This window comes from Podarcis vaucheri, assembly GCF_965113315.1.
Source record: "Podarcis vaucheri genome assembly, chromosome: 8".
NCBI classification, from domain to species: domain Eukaryota; kingdom Metazoa; phylum Chordata; class Lepidosauria; order Squamata; family Lacertidae; genus Podarcis; species Podarcis vaucheri.
Window position 1 is genome coordinate 29,817,368 of NC_138766.1, and position 24,330 is coordinate 29,841,697.

At 45.0% G+C, this 24,330-nt stretch overlaps 1 protein-coding gene and 1 long non-coding RNA gene across 10 annotated transcripts in view; both read right to left on the reverse strand.

Moving 5' to 3' along the window:
- Nucleotides 1–3,377, reverse strand: part of RREB1 (ras responsive element binding protein 1) — a 125,796-nt gene extending 122,419 nt beyond the window's left edge. For 3 of the 9 annotated variants that reach the window (XM_082234171.1, XM_082234172.1, XM_082234162.1), the window contains exon 1: nt 2,651–2,928. The gene's annotated coding sequence lies outside the window, so the exon portion shown is untranslated. Of the gene's footprint in view, nt 1–1,013; nt 1,034–1,396; nt 1,727–2,049; nt 2,158–2,241; nt 2,355–2,650; nt 2,929–3,099 lie in introns of those variants that run through there. The other 6 variants (XM_082234168.1, XM_082234164.1, XM_082234166.1 and 3 more) reach the window with 6 other exon arrangements.
- A 2,642-nt stretch (nt 3,378–6,019) lies between these two features.
- Nucleotides 6,020–11,580, reverse strand: LOC309538943. Its single transcript, XR_014222532.1, has 3 exons — nt 11,456–11,580; nt 9,404–9,527; nt 6,020–7,802 (listed from the first exon to the last, which is right to left on the reverse strand). It is a non-coding gene; the product is annotated as an uncharacterized lncRNA (long non-coding RNA).
- Between the last annotated feature and the right edge of the window lie 12,750 nt (nt 11,581–24,330).

Here is a 24,330-nt window from a genome sequence, read left to right on the forward strand (position 1 = left end):
TGCACAACTGCGAGCTAGAAAGCTGGAAGTTACTTTGGCCGAGGACGGAGGAGAGCAACCACCACGTTTTCCATGGCTGCTCTTCACCCACATACACCCCCACACACAAAAAGCACCTTCTCTCTCTCCCTCGGTTAAATAAAGGCAACAGCAAGCGAGCCCAACGGCAGGGAAAAGTTTGAGCAAGGGCAGGAAAAAAGTTTGATCAAGTTGCAAAGAGCGGCGAGAATCTCTCTCCTTTTTTTGCAAACTCGCTCCATGTTTGCATGGGTGTGGGGAGGTCATAAAAGATCGGGTGGGTGTTTATTTTTTCCTCTCCCCCTCTTTCTTTTCCCTTTTTAAGTTCCCAAAGAAAGGAGAGACATCATCTCTTTCTTTTTGCATCCACAATCTTTTAAGGGGGAAAAACGGGGGGGGGGAGAGGGTGGCGGGGCAGGGAAAGACGTCTTTCGACCAAGGGCGGAGGAGAGAGAGAAACCTTTCCCCCGCTGCTTCTTAGCAACGATTAAGGTCGCAGTTTCCTAAGAGACGAGTCCCGACTAGTCTGCATTAACACGGAGAGAGGAGACGAGGGGGGAGCAGGGAGGGGGCGCTTTTAGAGAAGTTTTGGATGTAGCAATTGTGGGGGGATAGAAGGGGGTGGGAGAGTTAATAGCGTCGTCGTTGTCTATAATCCGAAAGGGTCGATTAAAAGGATTAAAAAGAGATGCGAGAAGAATCTTTTTTTAAAAAAACAAACCACAGAAAAAGAGAGACCTGGACCAGTTAAGTTCAGAATTCGACGCAGAAGTAAAAGAAGAAAACAGAAGTAAATAGGACACGCGACACATTTTCCTAGGTTCGGACGCACGCGGGGCTCCTTCCTGTACTCGTGACGATGCGTGTGTGCGTTTCCTCCTATAATCCATTGGAAGGGGTGGGGGGGGGAGAGAAAGATGTCCCTCGGACCCAGTACAACGGGGGGGGGGGAGAGAAAAGGAAGCGCAGATGCGCATACATACGCATACACATACCCCAAAGGACCATAAAACACGCCGAACCCTTCCAAAGTATCCAAGGAGGAAAGGAGAAGGATGACGCGCGTGCACCTTTGCTGAAGGCCAAGCGAGAGAGAGAGAAGCAGAACTGATCTTGTGAAGGCTCCAACCTCTCCCTCTCCCCCCCCCCATCCCCGAGGGTGAAGGGGAGGGGAGGGCAAAGGGAACGAGAAGTACCAAAGTACAATTATATATATATATATTAAAAGGGAGCGACAGAAACGACACACACACACAGATGCTTCCAGCAACCGCCCTTGCGAACAAGGAGGGGGGAAAGTTAACAGATGCCCAAAAGAGAGAGAGAGAGGAAAAAGAGACCAAAGCGTCTGGGGGGGGGTTGGGGGGGAGAGTTGTACCTTGAGAGAGAGTCGACTCCACTTCAACTTAGAGGGGAGCTACTTCGCTCCCCATCATCTTCAAATCATAAAAGCTTTTCCCTCTCTCGCACAACCCCAACGCAACAACAAAAAAATTGCTGGAGAAGGAAGAGGAGAGCGAGCCGGAGGAGGATGTAGTTGCAGGGAGCGGAGGCCAATTGGGTTAAAAGATGCTTCTCCTTCTCCTTCTCGCAGGCCCATCCAAATCGTTGGTTAAAAATAAACTTTGCAGTAGGAGGGGAGGGAGAGAGATGATCTGGATGAATTCCTGAGCTCAGACGGTTTAATATGGATGAGCATCAGGTCCTGCAGGCAACAGGCTGCAACGGGTGTTGCTGGTTGGTACAGTTTGCAACACGGAAGGAGCGGTGGGGGGAGCCGAGAAGGGGAGGCAGGGAGGAGCGGGGGATGGGAAAGAGAGAGAGAGAGAGAACGCTGCCCCAACTCGGCAGCAGCATCTGCTCGACACCACTGCCAACCAACTTTTCAGAAACTTTACTCCACGACACACACACAAAAAGCAAGCAAAAAACCCCCCACCCGGCCACCTCTCTCTCGCTCCCTCCCCAGACGCTACATTTGCAACACCAGCAAGAGAGTCGCGCCGCTTGAAAAAGGGGGGCACTTTCTACCTTTCGCCGCAAGTGTCCTCCTTCCTCATCCCCACCCATCCATCCGCACGTTCGTAAGGGGGAAAAAAAGTTTCTTTGCACGCCTCGGAAGCTCCCCCAGGCAGCTTCGCTCCCAAGCTGCGCCTTTCCTCTCTCCTTTCCAAGAGGCGCAGGTAGAAAGTCGCCCTCCTGGCATCAGCCTCGCCTACTTACGTCGGACTTGCTCCGGGCTGGGCTGCCTGGCTCGAGCCAGGATGGAAAGCGGCGAGGATGGTGATGAGGATGATGATGCACGGCCGCCCCCACACCTCCCTCTCCCGACCCCCCCCCCGCACGCCACTCAAAAAAAAAAAAAAAGTTAAGGATAATAACCGGGAAAGGCCGGGGACGCGCAATTACCAAAGGAAAGCAAAAGTTTCCGGAGGGAGGAGGGGGGAGAGCGAGCAGCAGCCGAATTCAAAATGGCGTTTCGATGGATGTGCAAAGTTCATCAACTCCCCCAGAACTTCCCTTCGTCCTCTCCTCCCTCCCGGAGGAGGATGAGGCGAAGCCGAGGAGCCCTCCGGCCCGGCAGCGGAGCCCGACGGTGCCCCCAGTCCCCCCACGCCGCGCCCCCGCTCACCCTCCGAGGCAGGCGCATCACGTGTGGCTCCGGCCAGGCTCCCGGGGACGTGTTACTCAGCCAGGCTGCTGCCGCCGCCGCTGCCTCTTGCAAGCGGTAGCATCCCTATCTCGCTCGCTCGCTCCCTCTCCTCGCCTGGGAGGGGCTCTGCTCCTCGCAGCAGAGAAGTGAGTAAAAAACTTTTCTCCTTCCTCCTCCTCCCAGTTGCACGGAGCCAGCTCAGCCTCCTCCTGCTGCTCCTCGCTTAAGCAACTTTTTGCTAACCATCGGGACAAAAGTCCAACTAATCTTGCAATAAGAAATAACTCCCCCCACCCCTCTCTTTTGCTTGCTTGCTTGCTTGCTTGCTTGTTCTCCTACCCCCCCCTCCGCCACACACACACACACACGCAAAGGATGGTGGAAAGAGGGAAGTTTCCAGACTAGAAAGTCTCTCGGTGGTAAAGTACCATCTGGCTGCTGCTGCTGCTCCCCTCCATTACAGGCTTGCAGTTGCAAGGAGGAAGCGCCGCCGCCGCCGCCGCGCAGAGAGAGGCAGTTGAGTGTTAGGGACTGATAAAGCGCTAGGGATGCAGACGGTGCAGTGTCGTCTTTGAAGGGATCGCCCGCTGCCTGTCTCGAGCTGCTTAATCCATTGTCAACCAGGTGCCGCGCATTCAGCTCTCTCTCTCCCCCGTCTAATTAACGAGAAAGGCAGAGAGAAGCCCCACGTCGTGGCTGCTGCTGCTGCTGCTGCCGCCGCCGCCGCCTTCCAGCCTGGAGCGGATGGAGCAACAAGTCCCAGCAATTAGCAATACACTTGCAACCTTAGGCATGGAAGCCCTGGGTGGCGGCGGCGGGCATCCCTTCCGTGTCACCAGTTGCTCCACCATCCAGACGAAGAAGGAGGCGCGGGGAGGCCTACACAAACACACACAGCCCTCCTAGGTTTAGGTTGATTGAACACCTGGCAATTAAAACGCAGACAATGGTGGTTGTAAATAATTCTCCTGAGGCATAAGGTAGGCCCAGACTCCTGGATATTTTGAGGAGGATGCTAGTGGATTAAAAAAAATAATCCTCTGTTTAAGAAATCTGGTACCAGCCACCTCCCCCCCCCAAAAAAAACCCCCCTAAAGTCAGATTTCTTTTAAAAATCCCTCTATCAAATTAATTTCTGGTTGGTTGAGGGTTGGTTTTTACAGTAGCACAGGGTGGTCCATCGCCCCTGCTATTTTTGTAAGAGGACATGATCAAACACTTAATCTCCAAGCATACAGCAGAATCCTAAGAACATTTGCTCACATGCAGAGTCCAATAGGTCTTAGTCCCAAATAAATATGCAGAGGATTGTGGCCTTAACTTGGCTTTGAGACCATTGAAAAATATGGAATTTTTTCCTGCTCATTCTTCGCTTCCACGTTTCCCCTCCCTGCTGTGTTTGACAGGCAAGTAAAAAGTATCCAGAGAAAACTGTTTGGTCCTCTGAATCAAAACACTCTTGGAGGTGGCCTTGAGTTCTAGTTTTGGCATAACTATATAAACAGGTATACAGCCCCGGAAGCATTGTTATTTCTGGTTTTTAATATCATTTTTGCTATACTTTATTATTAGCTTTGAGTGCTACGTTTAACAGCTTTCCTTGGGTCCGGATGCTGCTGAACTGCAGCTTCCATCATCCCTGACTGCTGGCCATGCTGGCAGGGGCTGATAGAAGTTGTAGACCCAACAACATCTGAAGGGCCACAGATTCCCCATCTTACAAAATGTCTGACAAAACGCTGCAATCTGGAGTGTTCCTGTTTAGGTTTCCAGATGTTTCATTCCTTTTCATTCCCCCACTCCTTCTGGCCCTGTTTCGGCAGAAACACTCCAGAAAATGAATTTGCTCTTGGTATATAGAATATTTCCATGGCTGATTCTGGATGTTTTAAGAGCAGCTGTGCTCAGAATATGAGGCAGGTATGAGTGGAGAGTCAATGTCCACTCTTGTTCTCTGAACAAGAGAAAGTCTTGTTCTCTGGCAGCTCCAGTTAAGATGGGGGGGGTTTTTGGAAGAAAGCTGGGACAGACTTAGGCCTCAGGGACCTTGATGTGCTGAGAGCCTGAGCGAGCAAGACAGGGCTAGCTAGATCCACAGTCTGCCTGCCTCTATATGAGGCACCTTCCAATTTTCCATGTGCCTTCCTGACTAGTGGTTGGAACAGGAAGCAACTCACACTAAAATTCCTCCTAAAGGAAAGAATCGGAGCAGGTTGGACCAGGAAACGGAAGCAACTCGTGGAGAATTCTTTCCAAGGCAGGGGTAGCCAGATTTTTTGAGGGGACTGCAACTCCCATCATCCATGATCATTGGCCAAATTGGCTGGGATGGATGGGAGATGGAGTGCGGAACATCTGGAGGGGACCACATTTGCTAGTCTTACACCCAAAGTGAAGGCATCTCAGGTAACAACATGATTCTCCTACTGCCTGCCATAGTCCAGGAGCACAATAGCCTTTCTCTTATTATGGATAGACATTTTGCCACTATCGCACCTGCTTGCTCCCCTTCCAAACCTTCCAGCTTTTAGAAACTGCTCTTAGGGGCAGAAATATATCTCCGTGGGCTTCCAGTCTTTCCCTTCCTGCCTAAATTCCTTCTGGGGATGCCAGGAGGAAAAAGAGCTCGGTTTCCAGGCAGTACCAGGCAGAGGAGGAAAGGAATCTTCCTCTTGCTGTGGCATGATTCAGTGTGTATCCCGTCCTCCACCCTTCTGAGGAAACCGCATGGGGAGCTGAGCCAAGCCTGGGCTATGCCAGGGAGCGCCTATGCTGTTACCTGGGATGCCTTCGCTTTCCCCCTTTTCCCTCCTAAGGAAACTGAGCAGTGGTAGGGAAGTCCCTCGTCCCTCCTCTCTCACAAGCAGCAGGTGCTCGTCTAAGGGAAGGGAAACAGGTGAGCAAGAAGGGAAGTTGAGGCCGGGGTGTGCGAATGGAAAGAGAAATGCCTCTCTCTTTATCCACCCAGAGGAAAGTTAGAGCTGGGGGTGTTATTAGGACACCTCCTATGCCGCATAATTACATTCCAAGACGCGGCAAGTTTAAGTGAAATTGCGTATATTTGAAACAACGTTGGGAAAAGTCTGAAAACACCCCACCCCATTCCGCCCCTTTTGGGGATGTTTTTGGGTCTCTTCTGAGTTCGGCGCAGTCACACACAAATCGGATGCACCTAAAACGGTTGCTACCCGTATCATTGATTTTAATAATTTTCTAAATTTCATTGTTTTGTTCATATAAATTCTATGACAGAAATAAACACAACTTCTGACCGGCTGCACAGAAACACAAGCTGCTAACACAGTGTCAAAGTTCCATGTAAAAAAAAAAAAAAGATCTCAAGAGGGCAGCTCATGTTGACAGTTCTAGTATTTAAATTATCTTCTGGGACAGCACAGCAAAGCACTCACTTAGTTCCTGAATGCACAAGGAAGCAGCAGTTAATGGAATATAATCCAATGGTGTGTGACAGCTTTTTCCAACCTGGTGCCCTCGACGTGTTTTGAGATACAACTCCCGTTAGTCGCATCCAAAACTACTGTTAGGCAAAGGTTCACATACGGTACATATCATTTAGCTACAGGGTGGGTTTCCTACAATTTCTTGTTCCCTTGAATTTTGCCCACTCTTGCAGGAACCTTGCACCCACCAAACATGACATTCAGCTGCAGGTTAGCTTATATTTGCTCCAGTATCTTATAAACAGACGTCGTATATATTGTTTGGGAAATGTATAGTGTGGGGAAAATAACAGAGATTGATTATATTATAAATTAATCAGTAAAAGGGCAGGTGATTAAAGGTTAACTGCTTGGTATATACTGTCATATATTTAATTCTGCTACATAATTCTGCATCCAGTAATAGTTTCAGGATGCAATTATTATAATTATAGTGTCAGGCAAAAGGAGAGACTTTAAATAATTGCTTACAGTGAATTCAGATGATCCAAGGGATAGTTACAGTTGTCATAGGGTATCTGGTTAACCGAAGCTTTCGCAAGAGGTTAATCAGCGGTGTCATTTTGTCTTCTAAGAACAATAGCTTACAATGAGAAGCAACTTCCTTCATGATACAGTTATCCCCATTCGGGAAGGGGACCCACTAAGGGCATCTCGCCCAAGGACCTGTCAAAACCTGGAGCCATTGTTGGTTCTTCCAAAAGCTATTGGCGCAAGTGGAACCTCCATAATGTGAGGAACTATGTGCTTGAATACCGAATACCGAAAAGCAACTTCAGAGCGGTAGCCATGTTGCAACAAATCAAAGAGTCTTGCGGCACCTTCAAGATCAACACACAGGGCAAGGATGGCAATGTGGTACCCTCCTGATGTTTCTGAACTGCAACACCCATCATTCCTACCACTGGCAATGCTGGCTGGGGCTGATGGGAGTTGAGGTGTCCCCCCAAAAAAACATCTGGAAGCCCCCACATTGACTACCTCTGTAACAGGGGGCCTAAGCTTTTGTGGGCTACAGACCGCTTCATAAGATGCACAATGTTTGTCTTCAGCCAGTGGGTTTACATGGGCATATAGGGGCGAAATGCAAAGAGTGGAATCAAATGTTCGTGAAATGTAAAAAGCACGTTCTGTGACATTCAGTTAAATGTATGGTGAATAAGCACAGCCACCATCAACAACAACAGGAACTACATTGTGATAACGCAATTATCCTAGATTTGCATTGTAGTGAACGGCTATCTCTGGCATCCTCTTGATAGTCAAACGCCACCAGGCCCAGCTGATCACTTTGGGGAGACAGTAGTTGATTAGCCAAGCACTGCCACCATTCACAACAGAAGTAACAACTTGACAATAACACAAATTATCCTAGATTTGCATTGAAGGGAACGGCTAAGACTTAAATCACATTGACTTCTGACAATCATCATTTTTATAAAGACACTACTTGAGCCGAAGAATTGATATCCTGATCCAGGAAGACAAATTCTGACGACTGCATGCTGTTTGACTGTAGAGCAGAGGTGGGGATCTAGTAGCCTTTCAGATGTTGTTACATTAGAACTCCCAACGTCCTTGACTGTCTTTTGACTATAATGGCCGGGGCTGATTGGAATCCAACAACATCTGGAAGGTCAATGCTTGGCGATCTGTGCTGTTTTAGAGAGCTGAAAGTGACATGTTAGAGCTATTATTATCTGAGGCATGCACACACTTATTCCTTTTTGTTCCACTATCATTTCTGCTCAAGCAGGTCTGGCAGCTTTCGATACACCGCGAAAATCTAAAAGGCCTGTTTGACCAAGGAATACAGTGAGAAGACAACAGAGGGCTTTATCGTTGCTACTTTCACCTTTGCGGAAAGGGAAGCAACTACTTCTCATCTCCAGCCTTTGTGCCCATACTCCTAAATTCTACATCATGTCATAAGAGGAGAAGAAAAAAGTTGTGAGAGAAGAGGAAATAGGAAGTAGCAAGGCTTGTGTCTGTTAGGCCTGGGGGGAAGTGAGACAGCAACCAGGAAAAAGAGTGAATGTGCATGGGTAGTTTTGTGCGAGAAGGGCAGAGCATGTGGAAACCACTAAAGGGAGAAAGAAGACAGAACTCGCAGTAGGAGTGTGGCCTTGGCTGCTAGGAGAGGGGAGTGCATTTAATCTTCCTTGAGGTATTTTCTACATTTGCTCATGGTGATGGGCAGGGAAATAACTGGCAGTCTAATCCGATACATGTCTACTCAGAAGACAGCCCAACAAATACAGTTGCCCAGGTGACTATAAACAGGATTGCAGCCAGATTTTAATATGAAAGAAGCTTCTTGTGCAATTATTTTTTAAACTAAAGGTTGTGCAAAGGTAGAGTTTTAACCACCATCACCACGAGAATATGGGAGGAGAACCTTTACCTGTTGCTTTTCTTTCCTCTACTACACCATTGTTTTATAGTAAGAGGAATCCAGCAATTTTTTATTTTTTATCTCTGAACCTGACTTTCCCCTGACCTGGGTCACCAGAGTCTTTCCTAGGCATCATAGCTCCTTTAAATAACTTTATTGTTGATAGCTAATAAAAAGCAGATAATTAAAACACGTGTGGCAGGGAGAAGTTCAACAGACATGCTTTACCCCTGTCACTGTCAGCCTGATCCTGTGCATATAATTCGATGTAAGCTCAGTTGTAGTTGGCTTCTCCCAGGTAAGGAGAAGCAATAAGAATGCTATCTTACACATCTTAGACAATTGCTACAACAAGCAAAAAAAAATTAAAAAATCACTAATGGTCCGCTAATACCCTCAGTACTTTTCAAGCAGACTGGCGGTACAGGGTAGGAACCACCGGCATATGGAACTTCAGACTGAGATGCGGGGAGAAATTCCTTTGTCACTTGTGAGCCTCAGAACCCTTAACTGAAGGTAAACTTATTCCAGGCTGGTTCTAGCAATCCGGTACGGTGGTAGAAGCTGTGTGCTGAGGCCTGTGTAAACCATCTCTAGATAAGTGGTTCTCATATTCCATAGGCCTTGAACACCTTTGCAAATAATCCAATCTATCTGAGCCTGCAGACTTGCACAAGTGTTCATACCTGTGTCCTCTCCCACAATCCACTACCTGTAACCTGTAAAGAGGAAAAGGAGCGAGGGAGAGGGAGAGGCTGAACACGACGGCATGTTTGATTCTTGGCACAATTTAAAGTGCTGCTTATGACCGATAAAGTCCTAGATGCTTTGCGATCAGGTTACCTGAAGGGCAGCTTTCCCTCCATATAAACCTACCTGAGTTTCAAGCCCTGCTAGCATCTGGGTGGCAACTGGGGAGAGGGCCTTTTCAGTGTCTGCACCCAGGCTCTGGAACTCACTTCTCGGGAAGAACCATTTCAGCTCCTTCCACGACAACCTTCTGCAAGCCAATAATAAAAATGCTATTGTTTAGGTGGGCCTCTGAACTGAGTTGCTTTAAGTGGGCGCTTAACATAGCAAAGTGCAATATCAGTTTAAACGAACATGCCACACCCCCATAGCACTTCCATCACAATTCAGTTCTTAACCTGCACACACACATTTACATCTGCTATACCTGTTGCAAATGCATTACAGTGGTACCTTGGGTTACATACGCTTCAGGTTACAGACTCCACTAACCCAGAAATAGTGCTTCAGGTTAAGAACTTTGCTTCAGGATGAGAACAGAAATCACACTGCGGCGGCAGCAGGAGGCCCCATTAGCTAAAGTGGTGCTTCAGGTTAAGAACAGTTTCAGGTTAAGTACGGACCTCCAGAACGAATTAAGTTCTTAACCCGAGGTACCACTGTAGATTCTGTATCCTTATCTTCCACCCCAAAGCTCAGTGTAGTTGATAGTTTATTTTTGCAGCAAACTTGTGAGATGTATTCAGCACAGAGAGAGCAAAATGACTGATGAAATATTGCATAGCTTCATGGCTGAGTAAGACCTCAACCCAAATGTCCCTGGTCCTCTATTACATCGCGCTGACTCTCTATCATCACCCAACTTTCCATTTTCTTACCGCAAGTTGTTTCCAGAATGACCAGGAGAAGCAAGGAAATACATTGTGCCTGTCTCATAGCAGTGGCTGGGAGGCAGAACATAAGTAACTTTGAGACCAGTAATTCATACCCTCCAACTATTCTACGATGAAACTAGGGACATCCTATTCCAATAATGTTATTATTTATATGCCACCCATCTGGGTTGTCCCAGCCACTCTGGATGACTTCCAACAAATATAAAGACATAATGTTTAAAAAATATTCCCTATACAAAGCTGCCTTTAGATGTCTTATCTCCTTAGCTCCTTGGCTCGGGGGTCGCATAACTTCATACCCTCCAACATTTCTCCGATGAAAATAAGAGCGTCCTAAGGGAAAGCAGAGCATTCCAGGATCAAATCAGAAACCAAGACAGCTTCTGTAAATCTAGGACTGCCCCTGGAAAATAGGGACACTTGGAAGGTTTGGAAGTTTGCCCTCCAACAGACACTTGGAGGGCCTGGGAACTTGCTCTTTCCTCCCCCCTAGCATAGAAAGGAGGAGAAAAGACAAAACCAATGCATTCTTCTAGCTTTGCCTACTCATCTAAGGTGAATAACAATAGCTTCAGGCAGGGAATTTGCCAATCTCACTGCCCAAGGGATTGACCTTGATGTGCCTGGGACCAGGAGGTTTTCCTGAGTCTTTGCATAGCTGTTCCAAGTGCTGCCACAGTGTTCGGCCACCACAGTATGGAAACAAATTCCCAAAGAGGTGTAAATTAAGTGTTTGTTTTAGGGATCGCTACCCTGTCCTTCAAATGCATTTGCAGGGCAGTTTACAAAATAGGTTTTAAAAAACAAAAACGAAATCCTAGAAGCAGTAAATCTAAAAGCAGCATCGTAAAGCCATCTTATTTATTTATGTTATATGCCGCCTTCGAGCATAAAATTCTCCTAAAGAAGAAGAGAAGAGTTTGGATTTGATATCCCGCTTTATCACTACCCGAAGGAGCCTCAAAGCGGCTAACATTCTCCTTTCCCTTCCTCCCCCACAACAAACACTCTGTGAGGTGAGTGGGGTTGAGAGACTTCAAAGAAGTGTGACTGGCCCAAGGTCACCCAGCAGCTGCATGTGGAGGAGCAGAGATATGAACTCAGTTCACCAGATTACGAGACTACTGCTCTTAACCACTACACCACACTGGTGTAGTGATGGAGATGAGATTAAAACAGATTAGATGTAAAGGCCTGGGAAAATTATATCTGGAGCCAAAAAACATCATCAAAGGTGAACAGGTGATACACATGAATTGTGGATGAGAAATATAAGTCTTACCTTGATTTAGGGAGCAATCCTGTAGCCCCTGGGAGGGCGGTTGAGAGGGAGCCATAGGATACCATGGAGCTCTTTGCTCAAAGTCAGAGAGGGATGTCCAAAGTCAAAGACCTTCTCATTGCAACAGCAGAAAGCTTCACTGCCAGTGCTCCTTATGCCTTCAGTGGGGGTTGAGAAGGAGTGAGTTAGGGAGTACTGGAGATTTTGAATCCAACATGAGCCTGGATTCACCAGGCTACTTAACTGTACTTAAGAACACCAACCAGCTAGCATTTTACTGGACCAAACAGTAAAATAGTAGTAATGGAGTCTGAAAAGGCAGTCAAATCAATATAGGCCCTGACTACATGAGCAATGTGGGGAACCTCTGGCCCTCCAGGTGTTGCTGAACTACAACTCCCATCATCATGACAGCCAGTGTGGTGTAGTGGTTAAGAGCAGTAGACTCGTAATTTGGTGAACTGGGTTCGATTCCCCGCTCCTCCACATGCAGCTGCTGGGTGACCTTGGGCTCTGAAGTCTCTCATCCCCACTCACCTCACAGAGTGTTTGTTGTGGGGGAGGAAGGGAAAGGAGATTGTTAGCCGCTTTGAGACTCCTTAGGGTAGTGATAAAGCGGGATATCAAATTCAAATCCAATCTCTGGACATTGTCCATGCTTCCTGCAGCTGATGGGAGTTGTAGTTCAGCAGCACCTGGTGGGCCAAAGGTTCCCCACATCTGCTATAGGGGAAGTATGGAGTTTTTGAAACCAGCAGTTGGCAGCTCTAATTGACAGAATAGTACAGTGGTACCTCGGGCGCTGGCTCGCCAGATGCAGCTTCGTCACACTGGCCACGTGACCCGGAAGTGTCTTCGGACAGCGCCGGCTCCCGGCCTCTTGAGCGAGATGAGCACGCAACCCTAGAGTCGGTCACGACTGGCCCTGTCGGGCAGGGGTACCTTTACCTTTACCTCGGGTTACATACGCTTCAGGTTACATACCCTTCAGGTTACAGACTCCGCTAACCCAGAAATAGTGCTTCAGGTTAAGAACTTTGCTTCAGGATGAGAACAGAAATCGTGCTCTGGCGGCGCGGCAGCAGCAGGAGGCCCCATTAGCTAAAGTGGTGCTTCAGGTTAAGAACAGTTTCAGGTTAAGTACAGACCTCCAGAACGAATTATACTTAATACCTAACCCGAGGTACCACTGTACTGTTATTTAGACTTCGGCCCAGAGAGATCCCGGTTCAAATCCCCACTTGGTCATGAAGCTCACTGAGGTGATCTTGGGCCAAGTATTCTCTCTCCCTGCCTAGCCTACCTCTTAGGCTCGTTGTGAGAATAAAATGAAAGGGAGAGAACCAGGAGCAGCACCTTTAACTCCTTAAGGACAGGCAGGTTTAAAAAAAAACATGACAGATCAATATTTGGCACAGTTAGCCTCAGCAGAGAAAAAGCATTGTGTTGTTGTTGCTAGTAATGGCTCCATCACAGCATCATTTCTGTCTCATAGACCAGGTTGCCTGTGAAATTATCTCACCCACCAGTCCTTTCTGCTAGGGAAGGAGAAAAACCCCAAAACAAATTGCTAATAATGCATAGGCACGTTCCATTTCCATTTGTGGTCTGATTTGTTTCTTCTTCTTGACATACTCTGAACTGATAAGATCCCAATTATTGGGTGACATCGTGTCACGTCTTTCTCACGTATGGATAAAGATTAACCTCAGAGCCCCCTTTTAATAGCATTATTTTCTCTGACAAAATTAGCAATAAATGCGGAAAATGTAAGAGCTGACTGGGAAGCCTCTTGTAAGATGGGGCGGGCGGGTTGTTTATGAAGCTGAGGGCCCAGTGGATTAGGAATCAGGCCTAGCCTTTTTACCTCTAGGAACCTGGATTCCAATCCAGATTAAGGACGCAAATGGAAATAAATTTGATGAATTCATCCTGGCCCCAGCTAACCTGATGTGGCTGTATAAGCAAAACGAAAACCCCAAACCTGCCACCATTCCTGATACTTCGGCAATGTAACATGCCCAATTTTAGAAATTTCTTTTAAAAACTATATTTTTAAAACACTCAAATGCAAATAATACACTCAACCACAAAACCAATAGTCCAACTGACATATTTTATATTGGCTTCTGTGTTCTTTTGTTATTATATCTGAAAGAATGTCCAGAGTGGATCTATAGGCAATGTTTCAAGTATAAACAGTAGATCCTGGGTATACAATGATATACTATTTATTTACTTGAATTTCTGTACTATCCTATAATTAATTTTCTCAACTAAATAAAATAAATATTGGAACGCCTTGCCCATTAATATTAGGCTGGGCCCTTCCCTGCATTGTTTTCAGTGCCTTCTGAAAAATCTTTTTTATTCTGGCAAGCCACTCAGGCATGTAACTTTAACATGTAATGTTACTATGTATAATGGCTTTTGAAATTGCTGATTTAATCTATATATTGACAACATTCTATGTTAATTTGTTTATAAGTTTGCTTTTATTGATACAGTTAAATGAACGTTTTAGATTGTTCTTTGTAAACCGCTTAGAGTTTGTCTGCTGAGTAAGCAATATATAAATATGTTAAATATGAATAAATAAGTAAAATAGGTTCAGTGATTTTCTTACTTTTTTATGAAATAATTTATAAGCCAGCTTTCAGGATATAATTGCCCTGCCAAGGTAGTGCACAGCGATTTCATAAGATCATCATCTTCATCATCTAAGGCGGTTCAATTAGCACCCCCTTAAAACTGAGCAGTGCCTATTAATTCTTCACAGCAGTTACAGAAAGTGGAAATAAACCTAGTTTGAGATTTATTTTTTTGTTTAAAAATTGCGCAGATGGACATACACGTAATTCCTCGGGTGACAATTCCACATTTTCCTCGACAAAGAAAAGCTGTGCACATGCAGTTCAGTAAAAGAGGTTCAAATGTGATCCGTAACAGAGAGTGGAGACTTAGACAAAGGTAAGCTAAGATTTTCTAAAACCTAAAACTGTAAGGTCGCAAGCTGATTTCTGTGTACATTACCACAGAGAACAGCTGTCAGCAGGTTTCTGTATCCTACACAAAGAATGCAGCAAGCTCTGCTTTGCAGAAGTTGTTTGTTATGTCTGTTTGCCTGGCCAAATTGTATCCCTGGTCCTCCTGGGAATACATAAGAGGAAATCAGGAAACAGGACGTGTCTGGTAAATGTGAAGGCTACCTAAGATGCTGCTGTAGAACGTATCTATTGTTCTATGCCTGGCTTGTCTTTCTCTCCCTTGTCTTATTCTTCCTGTTCTTTCCACCTGTTCCTTACCTGAGGGACTGACTTCAGGTAATGTGCAAATGTATAAAATGAAGTCCCTATAATGTTCGTGTTCTTTAAAGATTCAAAACAGTTTCAGGAAGGGTGGTTTTGAGTGGAGAAGATGCTTAACCCTTTCCCCACCTACTTTCCTGTCTACTCCTAATAGCTTCGTCAAGTGGACCAACTGGTTGAAGCTAAATGGGTACTTAGTTCCACGCCTTTTCCAGCTGATTTTGGCCTTGTTGCATGTTCCTTCACAGAGATTCCCAAGTCTCCTTTTCTCTCTTTTCCTTTGGCTTCTGTTTATACATGGTACCTGATGGATATGCCTGAGGTGAAGTTTGAATGGAGGGCATAATCCACTCATCAGTATTTACATATTAATGCAGTTACAGGATCTATTTACATGTAATCAGTGTGGCTTAAAAAGTAGGCAGACAGGGTTTTCCTGAACTCCTTTTCAATACATGTTTTGTTTGGCGCAGCAGTTCCAATCCGTAGGCCAGATTCAGGCAGTGCTTTTTTTCCTTAAAAAATGTTTAGGGGTACAGTGGTACCTCGGGTTACATACACTTCAGGTTACATACGCTTCAGGTTACAGACTCTGCTAACCCAGAAATAGTGCTTCAGGTTAAGAACTTTGCTTCAGGATAAGAACAGAAATCGTGCTCCGGCAGCACGGCGGCAGCAGGAGGCCACAATAGCTAAAGTGGTGCTTCAGGTTAAGAACAGTTTCAGGTTAAGAACGGACCTCCAGAACGAATTAAGTACTTAACCCGAGGTACCACTGTACTCTCATTTTGACTCAAGAAAGTCACCATTTTATAGTTCAAATCGGGGGAAATAAATGCAGTAAATGGACAAAAGTACAAAGATTCACAAAATGTTTAGGGGTACGTGTAAAAAAGCACTGAATTCAGCTAAGGAGTCCTGTTAGTGGAAGTCTGGGCAAGGACTTCTAGCGCAACAGGGCTGTCTACCCTCTCTCTGCCCCTCGCGCCTTCCAAATTAAGCTCTGGGGGTTCAGGAGAACCCCGAGAACAGCAAGCAGGTGGAGGTGGGAATTGTTCTGTCTAGCATGCTGAAATGCATACACTGATGGGGCGATTACCATAGCGCTTTGTTGAATCCCTCCCCGCAGATGTAGCTGCATTCTGTGCAAAGTATTGCGAAGCAGATTGGAACAATCTCCCCTCTCCTCCTTCCTTGGGCTGTTCTGGGGGGTTCTCCTAACCCTCGTAGCAGATTTTGAGGAGGGCACACAGCGTGCGTGTGGAGTGGTGATATCGTTATGCAAGTAGAACTTGTATACAGTGGTACCTCTGGTTGCAAACGGGATCCGTTTCGGAGGCCCATTCACAACATGAAAAGAACGCAACCCGCAGCAGCACATCTGCACACGTGCGGGTTGCGATTCGCCGCTTCTGCGCATGCACGTGACATCATTTTGCGCTTCTGCGCATGTGCGAGCGGCTAAACCCGGAAGTAACCCTTTCCAGTACTTCTGGGTCGCCGTGGGACGTAACCTGAAAGAACATAACATGAAGCGGACGTAACATGAGGTATGACTGTTTGGCCTTATACATTCTGGGATTAATCAATGGGATAAAAGATGTGATTGTGTTTGGGGTGACATTGAGGGCTTTCTGGAGGGCAGGGGCTTTTCTTCTGCCCATCTGTGTGTTCTTGATGCAGTTTGCACCTTGCCTTAGACCCCGAACAATAGTGTGCGCAAATATTACAGTGCATGCCTTTAAATAGGCAAGGTAAGGAAACCAGGCCTGTAGCTGGATTGTAGCACAATATTTCTGCATGTGCACGGTCTCAGGTGCAAACTCTGGAGAGCTGCTGGCAGCCAATGGTGCCAATTCTAAGCTAGATGAACTGATGCTCCGAGCTGGTATAAGACAGCTTCCTATGTCCTAAAGCAATGTTAACTTTAAAAGGCACAAACTTATACAAAACAAATAATCACACACACACACACATATACCATATATATATATATATATATATATATATATATATATATACACACACACACACACACACACACACACCTTATTTCAGTTCTTCTAATTGATTTCCTTCATCCTCAACACAGTCCCCCCCCCCCCATTTTTGGTAAACTGTCTCCTTTTTAGTTCATTATTACCCCTTTTTATTTCTGTTTTTAACTTAAGTACCATAAATTATTCTGCTGAAGTTAATCGAAACAAGTCCAAGTATTACCGGTAATTTGAGGGCACTGCTTTTTAAGATATTCTCTATATTTTACCCATTCTTTCTGGAATTTTTGCTTGGTTTGACCCCTAATTGTATCCTCCGAGCTTTAACACCTCCATGGGCATAGCCAGGATTTTTGTGGGGGGGGCAGGACTTTGTTAGGGGGGGCAGAGCTGTCATGATTGGCCAGTTAATTAAGTATTTCTGTTGTTTTACTTGAGGGGGTGGCTGTCCCTCCCTGCCCCCCTAGCTACGCCCATGAACACCTCTAAGATATTGAGCTCAGCATCTAGGTTATAGCCTGACAAAAGCCATGAATACAAGTGATCACAGGTACTATGGCAAAGGTGCCTGTAAGGCAAGGAATAATAATGCTAAGTGACTCAGTCAAATTAGCTTTGCCAGACTGGCTTCCAGAAAAGGTGGGGTGGATAGGAACGGGAAATGAGTGCCTTTCTTTCTGCCCAAAGAGAGCTGACAAATTCCTAATAACAGAAACCTGTCCAGTAAAACGTCTAACACTGCTTGTGTCTATAAGTTAACCATAAATATAAACCTTACACAGATATGAACCATTCTGTTATGATTGCTATTCAAGGTAGTTAACCATTTGCTTTAAAAGTACAAATACTAACATTTTCCAAAGCTGTGTTAGCCTGTTGCATCAACAACGGCAAAGGCTTGTATCCAAAGTAGTGGTAAATTTCTTGTTCCATTAACACAAGGATTTGCTCTTGCATGTCTGAATGTCCACCCTCTCTTCCCTCTGCATGGCATGATCTGTTAAAAGAAATGAAGGTTCGTAAGTGAACAACAAACTGTGGCTACGGAAAATGTCAATAAATACCCCATGGAAATTGCTAGTGATTCTACACCAGTGATATGCCACAGAGAAAAGTCAAACAGCTGGAGGTTTCCACTTGGATTTACCTTTGCAGCCAACAAGTTGTTTTTTTTAATTGTTGAATTCTTATGGTTTAAAATTTAAAAGTGTCAAGGCCCTTCAGGACAGTTTGGATCAAGGAGGGAGAGCACCGTAAAGTAGAAAATAAATAAAGAAACTCAATCAAAAACAGCTTACCTCTTCATGTATACAAGTGGTCAGAGACCCCATTAGTAGTATAAAATGAATTTGTAACAATTATCTCTGAGTAATAGTATCTTGATTGACACATCTCTAAAGCCCACCTATGCAAACTTCAGAGAATCCTGGTTGGGCTAAGATTCCCAGGTTATGTGCACAGAGGGGCTTATTACACACATGCACATCTTACTCTCAAATCTTCCTGCCAGAGACAGTCATGCTCAACTTTGGCAATGACCTTTAGAGTCACAGGGCATGTCCAAACCTTAGAAATCCCCACCTGCTTCTTCTTAGCCATTCCGTCCTTTCCCCTTTCACTCCACACATTTGAATATATATTCATTTGAATATATGTTTCCCCATCTTGGATGTTTACGTCTTGGAATCTTGCAACAACACCAAAACGATAAGCAAGCCATTTATTTGCTGGTGTATTTAATGCTTGACTATGCTGTTTCTTGTTTTGAAAGCTTTGTTCACGCTACACACCATCAAATTTGCAGTGGAAAGATATGGAGAGAGCTGGGAGAGATCTTTCAGTCTCCAGTTTTGTTATTTTGCCTTGAGGCATAAGGGTGGCTGATTAGCTCTATCTTGGCAGATATAACTAACTGCTTGTTCTTGTTTTTTGAGCCACCACTCTTCTTCCCAGGAGCTTAAGGCTGGTGCACATAGAAGGTTTGTCCTACTTCATCCTGTGCAGGCTGACTAGGTGGAAAAACTATGGCATGACCAAGGCCACCCAGTAGCTTCATCAACCAAAGTGCTGGTTCATACAATACTCTGCAGCCTCTCTCTTTTCATGACCCTCATTTCATAAAAGGAGGTAGAATATTCAGTGAGCTTTTCCAGAAAGCTCTGAAGCTGGTCAAAAGTACTATTTCAGTGGGATGGTATTGAAAGTCCATGCACAGAGCTGCTGCCACCAAAGGGGACATATGACAATGTGCCCCAGGAGCTGATTACATGTCATGGATGGCATGCAGCACAGCAGCAGTCGCAGGTGATAACCTATCACCATAGGTATATCATCTGACCTGGATGCTAGTCAGCATGGTGTCTGAACTACCCATGGTGGCATGCATACTATCCCTTGAGAGGACAGTGAAACACTGCTGGGATTTGGCTGAAAGAGAATTGGTGGATCAGGGGAATGCTGTGGACATAGTGTAGCTTGATTTGATTGAAGTAAGGCTTTTGACAAAGTCCCCCATGATATTCTTGGGAGGAAGCTGGTAAAATGTGGGCTGGATGAGGCAACTGTTAGGTGGATTTGGAGCTGGTTGCCTGACTGAACCGAAAGAGTGCTCACTAATGGTTCCTCATCATCCTGAGAAAAAACACAAATGGGGTGCCGCGGGGTTCTGTCCTGGGCCCATTGCTGTTCCACATCTTTATAAATGACTTGGATGAAGGAATTGAAATTTGCAGATGACACCAAACTGGGAGGAGTAGCTAATGCCTCAGAAGACAGAATCACGATTTAGGATTACCTTAACAAACTGGGCCCAAACTAACAAAATGAATTTCAGCAGCAACAATGGTAAGGTACTACAGTGGTACCTCGGGTTACGTACGCTTCAGGTTACGTACGCTTCAGGTTACAGTCTCCACTAACCCAGAAATAGTACCTTAGGTTAAGAACTTTGCTATAGGATGAGAACAGAAATCGTGCAGCAGCGGCGCAGTGGCAGCGGGAGGCCCCATTAGCTAAAGTGGTGCTTCAGGTTAAGAACAGTTTCAGGTTAAGAACGGACCTCTGGAATGAATTAAGTACTTAACCTGAGGTACCACTGTACACTTTGTCAGGGGAAAGAAACAGATGCACAAATATAAGATGGGGGACACCTGGCTTCCCAGTAATATATATGAAAATGATCTAGCGGTCTTAGTAGACCACAAACTTAAAATGAGTCAACAGTGTGGTGCAGCAGCAAAAAAACTAATGCTATTCTAGGATGTATCAACAGAAGTATAGTGTCTAGATTAAAGGAAGTAATTGTACTGCTCTATTCTATTGGTCAGACTACATCTGGAATACTGTGTTCAGTTCTGGCCACCACAATTTAAGAAGGATATTGACAAACTGGAACATGTCCAGAGGAGGGTGACCAAAATATTCAAGGGTCTGGAAACCAAACCTAATGAGAAATGCTTGAGGGAGTTGGATAAGAGGAGTTGGATAAGAGTCTTGGATAAGAGGAGACTGAGAGGAGATATGTTAGCTATCTTCAGATATCTCAAGGGATGTCACATGGAGCAAGCTTGTTTTCTCCTGCTGCAGAGGGTAGGACCCAAACCAGTGGTATCAAGTTACAAGAAAGGAGATTCTGACTAAACATCAGGAAGAACTTTCTGGCAGTAAGAGCTGTTCAACAGTGGAATGGTCTCCCTTGGGAGGTTGTGGACTCTCCTTCCTTGGAGGTTTCTCAGCAGAGGTTGGGTGGCCATCTGTCTTGGATGCTTTAGCTGAGATTCCGGCATTACAGGGGGTTGGACTAGATGACCCTTGGGGTCCCTTCCAACTCTACAATTCCATGATTCTATAATCCTCACAAATGTTTCTCCTTAAAATTCCAAAACAAGCTACTTTTTCAGAAGTGTACTGGTACCTGTCCCTTAATAAAAAGTTAATCAGACACCCAACTGATCTCTCAACTGGGAAATTTAAATCTTTGAACAAGGGTGCTCTTAACTCTGTATAGATTAGGCAGAAAATATCAGGAGATGGTATCTATCTCATTTCAGCCACTGAGCACTGTTTGCCTCCAAATCAGAATAGGAAAACACCATAGTTCACTCAGTTAGGATGCAACAGCAAACTTGTGGTTTGGCTAAACCCAGATGTGAGAGATGGTGAAAGTATCAGTGGGGAGAGAATACATGAATCCATGAGACCCATGAATACATGGGTCTGGCAGTCAAAAAGTGTTTTTGGATGTTTAATGGGAACTGAGTGTGTGACCAGTCATGAGGGATGCATCTGCAAAGCTGTGTGAATAATCTGAGATGCTTCAATCTGAATCTTAGCCAGTTCTGAAACTGGATCTATAAAATACAAAGATCATTTGAACGTGAAAAAAACCGACTTTAAGCAAGTTTTCACTTGCACAAACCAAGTATTCTGAGATGTCTGTAAGCATCTTCTTTAGAGGAGTTATAAACCATAATTAAATACTTTAAAAGTGGGGGGGGGGCACTAAAATAATAAAGCCTTCAAGAAAACATGCTTCGTGAATATTGCTCTTGTATGAAATTTTCTGTTTCAGAGGTTCAGTTGTTACAAAACTCGTTTTGTAAAGCCCTCCAGCAGATGGGTGTTATGAAAAAGCAACCCGACTGGTTTTAACACATCTTTTCAGGACTGATAAGCAGGAGTTCGTTTAAGTGCTTCTGAGAAACAGGAGCAAAATAATCATTTCCTTCGATTTTCCATTCAGTGAAGTTCAAACATGGGCCAATGACACATTATTCTCATGAACTAATATACACCCATTTTTAATGCGATTAGAAACACTTCACAATAGTTCACATACTGTTATCTGGACCAGTGACACATCCTTTTAATGTCTGCCTTTAAACCCGTTTTGCAAGTACCAGGAGGGACTGAATCTTCAACCGTGAGCGCCTTTGATGCTGTGTTAACCAGTCTGAGAATCAGGCAGACAAATAGTTGTATTGTAAGCTGCTAAAGGTGAGAGTCTCAACCACTTACATGGTTTTCTGAACTTGGCTAACACTGCAAAATGCCTTTAAACTTGGGATAAATAGAATAATAGATTTCACAGTCCCTGCATATGCTTATTTTGGGAGTGGGCAAGCTGTTATCTCTTCAAACTGTTCATACAATTTGGACGGCAATCCTAGGCACACTTACACGGGAACGAGACACCAAGAAATTGAGTAAGTAGAAAATTAACTGAACTATGTTTGGTGAACTCTGAAGAATTCCAGTAATTGGTCTGTAGGCTGCATACACACATTAAAACTGATTAAAGTACATTGGGGAATAATGACTAGTTAAAGCTTCCTTAAGGGTCTCTAATCATACAAGTTGTATTTCTCCAGAGCATCCACAATGCAGACATGGTAAATTACAGCCCCTCTTCTTTTACATACGATGCCATAGACACAGCTCATGCGAGAACTCATGAAGGCCATTAAAATGATTTGCCCCCAAATCCTATTAAGAAACAGCTTTGAAATTAAAGTGCTTGCTATCACCCACCAGGAAACTTGGTGAGCCCTTTGCCAAGGTAACCACACTACCCCAAACAAAAACCAGTCTGTTTTATGATGAGGACAGACAAGCCGAGAAGAATCCAGTTTCCAAATGCAAAGCTGATTGGCATCGCCCACAATTTTAACTGTGCCTGGAAAATCTGGGTAGCATGTTTTGTGATACTGCGGAGGCGCTCCAGTCTGGGTATTCCATCCTTGGCACTTTTTTTACTAGTATAATAAGGATTTGCATCTAAACCTTGTTCCGTCCACAGCCAGATGCAGAAAGTGTAATGTTAGAACTAGTTTGCAGTAAAAAGGGAAAGGGGAAAACCCCTCTCTAGCTGCAATAAGCACAGGATGACTCTCTCTAGTAGCTGTGCTCAAAGGCTTGGGCATATAGGGCTTTCAAAATGTACAGTAGAGTAGGGAGAAAAGCAACTGGATTCAAATCTTTGCTCAGCTCCAATGTTCACTAGGTTGTTGTTGTTTTTTGAGAGCATAGCCTGTTCCTCAGCCTCACCTAACGAGCGAGGATAAAATGTGATAACCCTGCTATTTAGAGATGGGCAGAATATTAATGCGATGATATGCTTGCACAACAGCCCCTGCCATGTCCCACATTTCAAACACAGCTTCCCCTGTGGTGTGAAGTGTGCTGGCCTGGCGAGGCAAGCAGAATTAAGTTTTGAGGTACACTCATCTGTGACCATTGCACCAGATCCAAACATCCAAGAGCATTTGTCTGAGGCAGGGGTACCCAGTGTGGTACCTTCCAGATGTTTTGGACTACAACTCCCATTAGCCCCACTCAATGCAGGCAGTGGTCAGGGATGCTGGGAGTTGTAGTCTGAAAAAAATATACATTCAAATACCTCAAGGGTTGTCACATGGAAGATGGAACAAGCTTGTTTTCTCCTGCTCTGGAGTGTGGGACACGTATCAATGGACTCAAGTTAAAAGAAAGGAGATTCTGAATAACATCAGGAAGAACTTTCTGACTGTGAGAGCTGTCAGTAAGAACAGATTCACTCAGGAGGTGGTGGACTCTCCTTCATCGGAAGTTTTTAAGCAAAGGTCATCAGTCATGGATGCTTTAGTTGAGAACCTGGCATTGGACTAGATGACTCTCAGGGTCCCTTCCATCTCTACTATTCTATAATTCTATGACGCCATTTTGGCTACTCCTGGTCTCAGGTTTCTTCTATGGTACCCACAGACTGCAGTAAAACTAGTGTTCAAAACTCCCATTGTTTTAGGCACATTTTGCGACAGGGAATTTCATTAGTGCGAACTGTTTCTGAGCTCTGGGCGCAGTACTGCGCCTAAGATTTCAGATTAAAACTGCAGAGTGGAAGGAAAGGAGGACCTTTTTCTGCCTCCCCACTTCCAGCTACTCTCTGAAAACTGGAAAAGAGGCCCTCTTAAGAATATTAGTTGGGTGGGCAGGGGAAGGACTGGACCATGTGAAAATTGAACGTAACATTTTAGCTGCAGTTCATTCATTCCCAGCTTTGCATTCTTGTTATTAAAAAGAGCACGCCTAGATAATTCCATTGTTGTGCCCATAACCTAGCTTTAAGGTGCCATTTAGCTCCTAGCTTTCATTTCTCAGTTTCTAACACTGGGTAAAACTATCTACTTGTTGAAAAAGGAAGATCTTCAATAGGCACCCAAAGGACAACAGAGGAAGTGCCTGTCTTATATGTAGCAGAAGGGAATTCCAAAGGGTAGGGGTCGCCTCTCTAAAGGCTTGGTTTCTATATCATACAAAACAGATGTCCTGACGAAATGGTGTCTGCAGGAAGCTCTCACCTGAAGCACAGAGATCTGTTGGGTACATAAGGGGTGAGTTTATCTTCTGTACACCAGTACCAACATCTTGAACTAAGCCCCACAGCCTGTCCTGATGGGGACAGTCTGTTCCAGTGAGGAATTCGGTTGCTGCATTTTGCCCAGGCTGCAGCTTCTAGGCCAATCTCAGGGGACAGACCCACATGGAGCACATTGGCATAGATAGGCATGGCAGTTACCAGTGCATAGCTAAA